The 9,740-nt window shown below is 52.9% G+C and overlaps 1 long non-coding RNA gene across 2 annotated transcripts; it reads right to left on the reverse strand.

Annotated features, from left to right (window-relative positions):
• Positions 1-6,075: 6,075 nt before the first annotated feature.
• LOC120596034 (uncharacterized) lies at positions 6,076-9,050 on the reverse strand. 2 transcript variants are annotated; one of them, XR_005651063.1, is made up of 3 exons: positions 8,441-9,050; positions 7,425-7,489; positions 6,076-6,356 (listed from the first exon to the last, which is right to left on the reverse strand). It is a non-coding gene; the product is annotated as an uncharacterized LOC120596034 (long non-coding RNA). The 2 variants fall into 2 exon arrangements; XR_005651064.1 differs by having other exon boundaries at positions 7,439-7,489; positions 8,441-9,048.
• Positions 9,051-9,740: the final 690 nt, after the last annotated feature.

The raw sequence follows: 9,740 nt of genomic DNA on the forward strand, positions 1-9,740 counted from the left end.
GAGCAGCCTCTCTTCAGAGGTGGTTTGCGGCTGGGGCTCTGTGGAAACCAGGGTGTTGCCCAATGTTGAGAGCTCAGAATGAGTTTTCAGGAGGTTCTGGGAATTGCTTCATTCATTGATTAACTGAGTCAGCCATTCAACAAGCATCTGTGGGGCTGGAATGAGACCACCCCAGTCTTGTACGTGTTCTGGAACCATAGTTCATCTGGTGTGAGCTGTCAGAGCTTTGGTGACTGATAAAGGAAGAACTTGGAAGGAAAAGAATTTGTCAATATTTATTCAACTGGATCCAGGAGAGGCTGCTCTGCATTGAGATGAGATGATTGGCCTCCAGCAAGTGATGAAGGTGGTGTAGAGGGAGAGGGAGGAGGGCTGGAAAGGACAGTGCCAGGTACTGTGTCACTCGATCTCAGGCACACGACCACTCCGTGAGTTAGAGGCTACAATTTCCCCCACTTTGCAGATGGACAGAGGATTGTTATTGAGTTCAGAAGAGCAGTTCTTCAGGCTCACCCAGCTTGAACAGCTCTGAGAATCTCCAAGTGCCATTGCTGTGATGTCTGCAGACTTCGATTCTCAGGTGGTGGCTGCTACAGCAGGAGAGACAGCCTCTGTGCCCACTGAGGTCCCTGTCACAGCAACATCTGTCCCCATGGTAACACCAAACATCAAGCCCGGATATATGGCCAGTCTCCTGGAATCTACTCACTCTTGGGCAAACCGATAAAACCAAAATTTTGAACTTTGTACACCAAGGATCAAGTCTTGTGGCTCCTCCAAGCACCTGAGAATGTTAGCTAACACATTCTGAGTACTGTTATGTGCCCAGCCCTGCTCTCAGCAATGCAGACTTAGTAACCTATTCAATCCACACGTCAACCTGGGAGAGAGGCATCATCGTTAGCCTTATTTTACAGATGGGAAAATATAGGCACAGAGATGCTGAATAACTTGCCGATGCTCTCACAGCCGATAACTGGCAAATTAGGATTCAAATCCAGATACGCTGGCTCCAGAGGCTCCAGAGGCTCCAGAAATCTGGTGAGGGGCTGCCTGAAGCAGATGGTCACCTCCCCACCACAACTACCACCAACCCTGAGTTAAAGACAACTGGATTTGGGCCCCCAGAGCCTACAGTCAATTTCTGGCCACAGCGCCATTAGCTATGTGACTTGAAACACATCACTTGCTCTTTCTGAATTCCCATTTTCTCCCTGGTTGAGTGAAAGGGTTGAACCGCATGATCCAAGCTTGGTTCCAGGTCTGACATTTCAAGAGGCTTCGTCAGGCTAAAATAAGCAGCAAGAGGCACGCTGTGGTTGGGAAAGGGCAGCCTGGGACGTGCGTGCGTGGACGCTGGGAGGCTCTCTGTGGCGAGGGGGCGTCGAGGGCTAATTATGAGTGCTTGAGCTCAGCTGGGGGCCACTTTCTCCCCTTCATGCCCACAGCTGGCTGTGAGTCACTGACAGGTCATCAGCCACAGTAGGGTTGCTGGAGACAGGCAGACCCTGAGCATGAAGAGAAGACAAGTCCAACCTGGTCTCAGCTTTAGGGGCCCCAGGGGTCTGCGTGCTCTTCCCAGTCCCTGTCTAGATGCTACTGCACACCCCCTAGGAAGGTGTTTTATCTCTGTCTCCCTGAGCAGAACATCCGTTTCTATCTCAGTTCTGCCAGTCCTGGCTCCTGTGCTGCTCACTTCACACTCAGAGGTACCTTCTCTGTGCCAGGAGTGGGTTAGAGGCAGGTAAGACACAATTTCTGCTCTCAGGAAGCTCATAGGAGAGGGGTGGGGGCCCCAGAGCACCTGCCCTCTGCTCACCCCCATCCTCCCACCCCCCTGCCTCTGCAGACTAGGTCATTGCCAAGTGAGGCCAGGTACCAAATTCCTCCTTCCCGCCCTCAGCCCTGAGGAGGAAGCTGTCAGAGGGGCGTTGACCTCAGGATAGACTGATGATCGCCAACGGGGTCACCCCCTGGGAAAGTGGCCCAAAGTGGGCTTTGAAAAATGACCTCTCTGAGAAAGCTGATGGGGTGTGCTGCTGATGGGAGTCAGACTGATCCCAAAAAACACACCTCCATCCTGTCTGCTACAGAATGTTTCAGTCTCAGGCATGACACATGATCCCAGACCACAAACTGATTAGGCTTCCTATATGTCTTCTGTCTTTTTCTTCCTTCCTTCCTTCCTTCCCTTCCTTCCTTTCCTTCCTTCCTTCCTTCTCCTTCCTTCCTTCTTCTCTCCTTCCTTCCTCTTCCTTCCTTCCTTTCTTCCTTCCTTCCTTCCTTCCTTTCTCCTTCCTTCCTTCCTTTTTCTTTCTTTCTTTTTTCTTTCCTTTTTCGTTCTCTCCTGCCTTTCTTTTTCTTTCTCCCTCCCTCTCTCCCTTTCTCCCTCCCTCTCTCCCTTCCTTCCATTATTCATTGGTTTCTTCATTCATTCAAGAAATAGCACCTCTGAGAAGTGTTCCTCTTGGTTCTGCTTAAACTCATCCTCTGAAGCTCTGTCTTTTGGGGCAGCCCAATCCACATTGTGACCATCTGATGCTTGAAATCTTACTGCTAATGATTTGAAATCTGAATCCCTAAACTGACCGACTAGTTGTTTGTCTGCCCCTGAAGAACAGTTTAATCCCCCTTTATATGGCAGCCCTTGGAGGGTACAAGGCATACTCAACTCCTCCCTCCTTTCCTCGCTCCCTTTCTGCCTTCCTTCCCTTCCTCTTTAGACATTTATTGAGCTTCTATTATGTGCTAGGCACCTGGAAAACAACAATAAGCAACAGCACATGCCGCTCCTGACCTCACAGTGCTTCGGTCTAGTTATGGAGACACTGCAAACAGAACAATCACATAGAGAACTGTAAGCTGCCTCTGGTAAGTGTTAACCTAAGACTAGGGCAAGGTGGTAGGCAGAGCAAATCGAAGTGAGACATAATCCAAAAGAGGTAAGAAAAGGCTTTTCTGAGGAAGTGGCTCTTAAGCTGATATGAAGAACATGCAGGGCTTAACTAGCTAAAGAGGAGCAGGGAAGTTGCCATGGCTGGAGTGTGGGACTCCCAAGTGTCTGGGCCTTTTGTTCTTGAGACTAAACATCCTCGTGCTAGTTCCTCATATAGTGGGGATTCTGGACCCCCTCCCCACTCTATCACTTTCCTTGTCCTTGTCCCCTTCAGAGGGAGATCCCCAGGTCTGGACCCACTGCTCCTGGAGGGCCTGGCCAGCTCCAGGCCTGAGGGCCACTCCTCTCCCTGGCCGGCTGCTGCCCTTTTATTAGTGCAGTCCAAGTCTGCACATTCGTTGCTCCCCGGGAACAAGTCCCCTTCCAGGAATGCTCACCCCCAATCTTATATGTGATCTCTCAGCCCATGTTTGAGCTGCTGAGTGTCGGAATTCTTGCATTGGCCCTGTGAACATCTTCTTCCTGGTATCACCTGTTCACTCCAGCAAGGCAGGATCTGTTCCGAGTCCGGATTCTGCTGCTGGCTGCGACGCCTAGGGCTGCTTGTGCTGTCTGCATATCCTGGACAAGGTGGCAGCAGGCCATGTCTCAGAGCATACAGTGGGGGTGGGAAGGGAGGGCAAGGGGCCTGAGAACCTGGGAGGAAACTATCGAAGGGGATCTGCCCTGGGGCTCCAGAAAGAGGTGCCTAGGGCCTGAGGCCGGAGCTTCACTGGGTTCACACTGTTCCTTGATCTCTGACCCCCGTCCTGCGCCTCTCCCCAGCCCCTTATCAATATAGATTGAGGAGTGAGGCTAGTTGCATGTGCATTTGTGCATTTGTGGTGTGCACATGTCTGTCTGTGTGTGTGGAGTGCGTGAGCAGTCCCACCAGGCCTTACTATTGGCTGGTGCCCACCTTTTTCCCTGAGTTACCCTGTCACTCAGGGATGGCCAGGTCATCAGAGACCAGCAGAGGCCCCACCTGACCTGCCTTGCTTAACAGCCACAGCAGGTGGCCCCACCTGCTCTCCTGCCCTCCTACCTGCCAGAGAGTCCTCATGCACCACTCTAGTCCCGCAGAATGCAGACCAGGAAGCCGGGCAGGGACCGCCCCTCAATCCTTGACTTCTGCCCATAGGTCTCCCTGCTGCTGGTGCCACTCCTGGGGGGGCCCTCATCTCGTCACTTTCCCTGTCACCCACTCTTCATCCTTTCAGACTCAGCGTAGACATTGATTCCTCCAAGAAGCCCTCCTCGACCCTCCTCTATGATCTCAGACTGTAGATCTGTGGGCAGGGCCCATGTGGAATTTATTATAGCGTTTCTAGAAACTAAAACTCAATACATCTTATTAAATGAATGAAACAATAACCTCCGTGGGCTTCATATTTCTTATCTGTAAAATGAAAATAATACTATCTGACACACTAGATTCTGAAGGGGGCTGTGAGAGAGGATGTATGGGAATTTCCTATCACCGTGCTGGACATACAACAGATGCTCCAGAAAGAGCTCTAATTTCCCTGCCCTTTAATGTTTATGGATATGTGTTCTTTTCTGTTTAAAAATACTGTACATTTTTGGAGTTCTTTTGGCCCAAAAGCCTGACTGGCTTCTTGTAGCTCAGGTCTCCAGTCAAGCGTCTCACTTTCTTACAGAGACATTCTGTGACCACCCCGTCTAAAATAGCCCCACCCACCGTAACACCCTCCACTTCAGCAGTTGTCTTATTCATGACCTGAACTTTCTTCTTTTTCGACTTGATCCTCTGTCTTTCTTTCCTTAGACTGTGAGTGCCATGAGGGCAGAGACCTCAGCTGACTTTTCCATTTCTGGGGCCCCAGTGTCTAGAGCCGAGCCTGGTACATAGCAGCTGTCCAGCGGTTTCCAGGGCCAAGGCTGTGACGTTTCTAGGGGACGAACACCAGAGTGTGTGTGTTTCGGATAGAAGATGGTGAGGTAGCTCACCCCCTCCCTCACTGTACATCTTAGGGAGGTGAGGAATGGGGGAGACTCCTGGGCTCCCCAACATGTTCCCTGAGGGAAACTAGAAAACAACGGTTTCTTCAGGATTGTGCAGGTAGGGAGAAGCATCTTTTTTGCCTGGTGACTCTGGGAGGCTGGGGCTGAACACAGGCCTTTCTCACCATCCCTGAGCATAGTCCATCTGCGGGCAAGGAGAGACTGAGGCACTTCTGCCGTTCCCCGACTTCGGAGGGACCTACCCTGTTGCCCTAAGCTGGGACCCCAGCACTAGGCCTGCCTCTTCTGGTGCCATTTTTCCTTCCTGTGCAGTACTTGCTCCTCTCTTCACTCCTGCCTTCTCATCACCTGCATCTAATGGGGCTCCTCCCGCCTCTACTCCAGCTTTAGTGGTGCTGTGAGGTTCTTGCTGTCTCCTGCAGTAGGATTCACTGCCCCACTCGGGCTTCCTGGCGCTCGGCTCCCACGCCTCAGCCAGTTCGGGGCCTCTGCCAGCATGCCCCGGTCTCCCACTCCAGCCCTTGTCCTAGCCATAAGGAGAGGAATTCCAGAGAAAAGCTACCAGAGGCTCCCATCCATCCCTGCTCACCCTCCCTCTGGGGAGAAGCACTCTCCTTCACCACTTGTCCCCTCGCCCCCTAGCTGAGGGGCCCAGCACCAGGTAAGCCTCCTAGACTCACAGGGGTGGGCAGTGAGGGTTTTCATGGACCTAACTTTGGACCAGGCTCCTGCCCAGTCTCAGCAGCATTACTCAGTGTTGAAAGGACTCCCTCAACTAGCTCAAGCCCACCACACTATTACCCCTCAGCCCTGCTCCCTAGACCTGGGAAGCCCACAATCACTGCCTCATCCTCAGAGCTGTCAGCACCCCCAGTTCTAGAGCTCTCACTCCTGGCGGGGTCCCAGAATGTTTACACAAGGAGGGATTTCAGGGTTGAGATGCACACAAGTATGCTCTGCAGAGTGCCCTGGAGCTGATCTGTGTGTATGTTTGTGTGCGTGACTGCGTATGTGTGTGTGCATGCACGATGGACTTAACACTGGGGCTCTAGGCCCCTATCATATTTTGACCGTAGAACCCCAAACTTTTTCTGTGTTACCAGTGGAGACTCCACATACATTACTATTTAAACAAAAGAAGCCATTATTTTTTAAAAAGGTTTGAAAATGTTGAAAACTTGACAAAACTCATTTTACATATGGGGAAACTGAGGCCCAGGAGAGCAAATGGCTTTTCAAGGTCACAGTGGGGTCAGTAGCAGAGCTGGTACCATACCAGGCCAGCTTGGCTCACAGGTTGATGTTTTTGCCAAGACCAGGCCGAAAGGTCCCCATCTCAGGAGGTGTCAGGTGGGGGCAGAGTGCCAGGAAGGCCCCATCTAGAGAAGTGGGTTAAGGTCACAGCCTCTTCTCCCTCCATTCCTCTGTGAAGTGCCTGAGAGAATAGTTGCATTGGAAAGGTTACTGAGTTCTTAACTGGAGGCTTGAGGTTTTGGAGCGGGAAGGGGCAGGATGAGGGAGGAAGAGTGGGGGAACAGAAATTCATCCTCTGGGTCGCTCATACACCCTCCCTCAATTAAAGACCAAATGTCCTCCCGCCAGTTTGTGACTACTTCTACATTCCACCGTAGTCACTCTGATAGTTCTCCACAAGAAGAAGAAGGGCTCCACGGGCGCTCCCCACTGCAGCCCCTGTCACACTGGAATCAGCCCCCCCCTACCCCAAGCATCTACTTCCAAGCAGAGGGAGCTGGTGTCCACAGACGGAGCAGGGTGACCCTGAGGAGACGACTTCTGGGGTGGGAAGGCTGTGAAGAAGGGGATTGGTATTTCTGTCTTGGGGGTCCTGTGGACACCCTGCTACTGGCAACAGCAGAAATGGCACAGTAGGGGGCTCTGTGGCACTCACTATGTCTCCCCTAGTGTCTAGCTGGGCACTTGGGAAAATGCTGTTGAATGAATGGATGTGTTCATTCTCCCCTAACTCCTCCACAATCACCAGCCTTCCTCCTCCCCACACCCCTGTCCTTTAGAGACTACAAGGACTGAGTTATTCTTAGTAGTTTTCATTCATCAAAGCATGACAAACTGTGTCCTGGGAGGAATGCCTGGGAGCCAAGAAGAGCCAGAGGAATGGGGTGGGGTGCAAAGGTTCCATCTGAGGGGAGAATTCTAGTGCTTTCAGGGAGCCCCCAGTCTGAGAGGAAGACACAGCCCTGCCCTCAGAGCTTCCTGTGATGGAGGATACTACCCCCACACCCCACTTCCCCACCCCTCAGTGAGATCTGTCTGAAGGGAGAATTCTAGCATCTTGCCCTCAAAGAACCTCGGGTTTCATGGCAGAAAACTAGCTGTCGTCCCTGCTGGAGAAGATATACCAATGGGCAGATTGAAACTCAAGATGAAAAAAGTGGGTACCAGAGGGGTATCCAGAAGCATGTGCAGCAGCCATCATTGCCACCACATGTGGGAAGCCTAAAGAGGGGCTTCCAGGAATACTCACCCTGCAATGCTTACCAAGAAACATGCAAAGGTTCCAAAGGGGCGGTAATGGAGCAGTCTGAGGTCCTAGCATTTGGGGAAAAGGATAAAGGCACATGCTGAGCAGGCTGTTCTAAATCAGGGGTCTCAAACCCAAATGCCTTTGGGGACTAGTCTGGCCTCACTGACCTTTCCAACCAGGAGGGCAATCAGAGAGCCTGCACTGTCTGTAGGCTCTCACATTCAATATAAAAACCACACATTCGTTGCAGGCCAAACCTCACTAAAGATTAAACTTGGCCAAGGCTGCAAGTTTGCAACCCCCTGGAAATCAGGAAAGAATTCCTGAGAGAGGAGAGGTTTGAGACTGGTTCGGATAAAGAAGCTGACAGTCAAGTTGCGCCCCCTTAGTCCTGGCCACTAGGCTTGGCTTCTGTGTCTTCAGGGCCTCCTCCCACCCTTCCTGGGATGGGAGACTTGAGCCATTCTTCACCTGCTCCCCTGGTCCGTAGCGTAGGGCTTCAGGTCTGTGATGGGAGGATATTATCTTTCTTTTGCGGGAAGGTAATTCTCCTGCCAGGGGAAGGAGACTGTGGGGCTCTCATAAAGCCACTGCTAAATGAGCTGATCCAGAAGTTCTGGCTGGGTGGCCTTCCCTGAGAGCCTTTCCGTGCCTCTTATACGAAATGGAAATACTGTTGCCTGGTGCCCACCCCTTCCCCTGACAGTTAACTTTCCAATAGGCCTCAGTGTTCCTGTCGATAAAGTGGGTTCCTGCCCTCTTCCCGCTCTCCCAGATCCTTTCAGAACTGTAGGCTTATGGGAGGAGAGCGGCCGGCTTCCACATCTTCAGGCCGCCGGGCCTGTCTCCCCAAGTCCTGCATCTCTCCTCCGCCCACCCCAGGTGGGGTCTCATAGCTGTCTCCTAGGACCACGGGGCAGTCCCAGAGTGCAGCAGGAGGCGGCGACAGGCAAGCCGATGCGAGCGCTCCTGGAGCCGGGAGATAGTTCCGGGACCGGGGAGGGGCAGCTAATTACCGCGCGTTGGCCCAGCGCCGCGGAGCGCTGGGACGAGAGCGGCGGTGGGTAATTAGAGCGCATTAGCCGTGCGCAGGCAATCCTGTAATTTCTCCGCGCGCTCCGGTGTGTTGTAGGAGGTGAAGCGATGCAAGATCGGCTCTGAGTCACTCTCGGAAGCCCGGGTGGGGACTCAGGGGGCGGCAGAAGCCTCGGAGAAGAGACTTCTGCCGTGGGAGGTGCCGGTGCCTTCCCCTGGCTGGAAGTCACCTGCCCCGGGACTCCCCGTGGTGCACCCCACTCGGGCGGGGCCTGGGGGCTTGGCCAGGAGGGGCGTGGCCCGTGCCTGCTCCTGCCTCCAGGGGGCGCTCCCCTGCCCAGCAGATCTTCCCCAGGCTCGGAGTCTGGTTCCCTGCACCCAGCCCTTTGGCTTGCTCCTTGCACGCAGGTGGACTGAAAAAGAGAGATGCAGATGCAACGCGCGAGGCAGAGAACCCCCAATGTCCCAGAATTTCGGCAGAGACAGGCGGCAGACCTAGGACAGCGATCGAAAATAGAAGTCAGAGACATTAGAAGGGTGCGGGACACTTGTTCTAACCGAGCCCTGAAATCACTTGTGGGGAAACAGGGAGGAGCCAGCAGGGGCTGAGGCTGGGAGGGGAGTTTATTTATTAGCCAGATTAGCCAGCATTAATGGGGGAGCGGTGGTGGCCGGCGGCGGCGGGGACATAGTTGGCATAGCTGGCATAGCGGCGGGGCCTCCCGCGGCGCGGGGCCCTTGCGGCTTCAAAGGGGCTTAAAGAGGCCCGTGGTGGCACTGCCACGGCCTCGCGGGGGGAGGGCGTGGGCGCGGGCGGCGGGGGAGAAGGCGGCCATTGTGCACGGAGGGATTAGGGATCTGGCCTGGAAGGAATTTTAAACTGCTGCGAGCCGGCGCCCCAGGACTTCCCTCCCGCCCCACCACTGCTCTCCTGAGCACCAGCACGAACATGCTTAGATGTTTACCTTGCATTTCCGTGTCTGGGGGTTCCTTCCTCCTTCCTCAGATTGGAGACATCTAGGGTTGTCAGATTTGTCAAAAATACAAGACGCCCAGTTCACTTTGAATTTCAAACAAACAATAAATAAATTTTTAGTATAAGCATGCCCCAAGTTGTATGGGATATACTTATACTGAAATATTATTAGCTATTTATCTGAAAATCAAATTTAACTGGACTTTTTGTATTTTTTTTTTCTAGCAGCCTTAGAGTCACAGAAATGTCAATTCCGTGTCTACAACAGATTGGGGGCTCCCGAAAAATTGAATTGGGCTGTGTTT

This window comes from Pteropus medius, unplaced genomic scaffold (genome assembly GCF_902729225.1).
Source record: "Pteropus medius unplaced genomic scaffold, Ma_sr-lr_union100, whole genome shotgun sequence".
Taxonomy (NCBI): Eukaryota; Metazoa; Chordata; class Mammalia; order Chiroptera; family Pteropodidae; genus Pteropus; species Pteropus medius.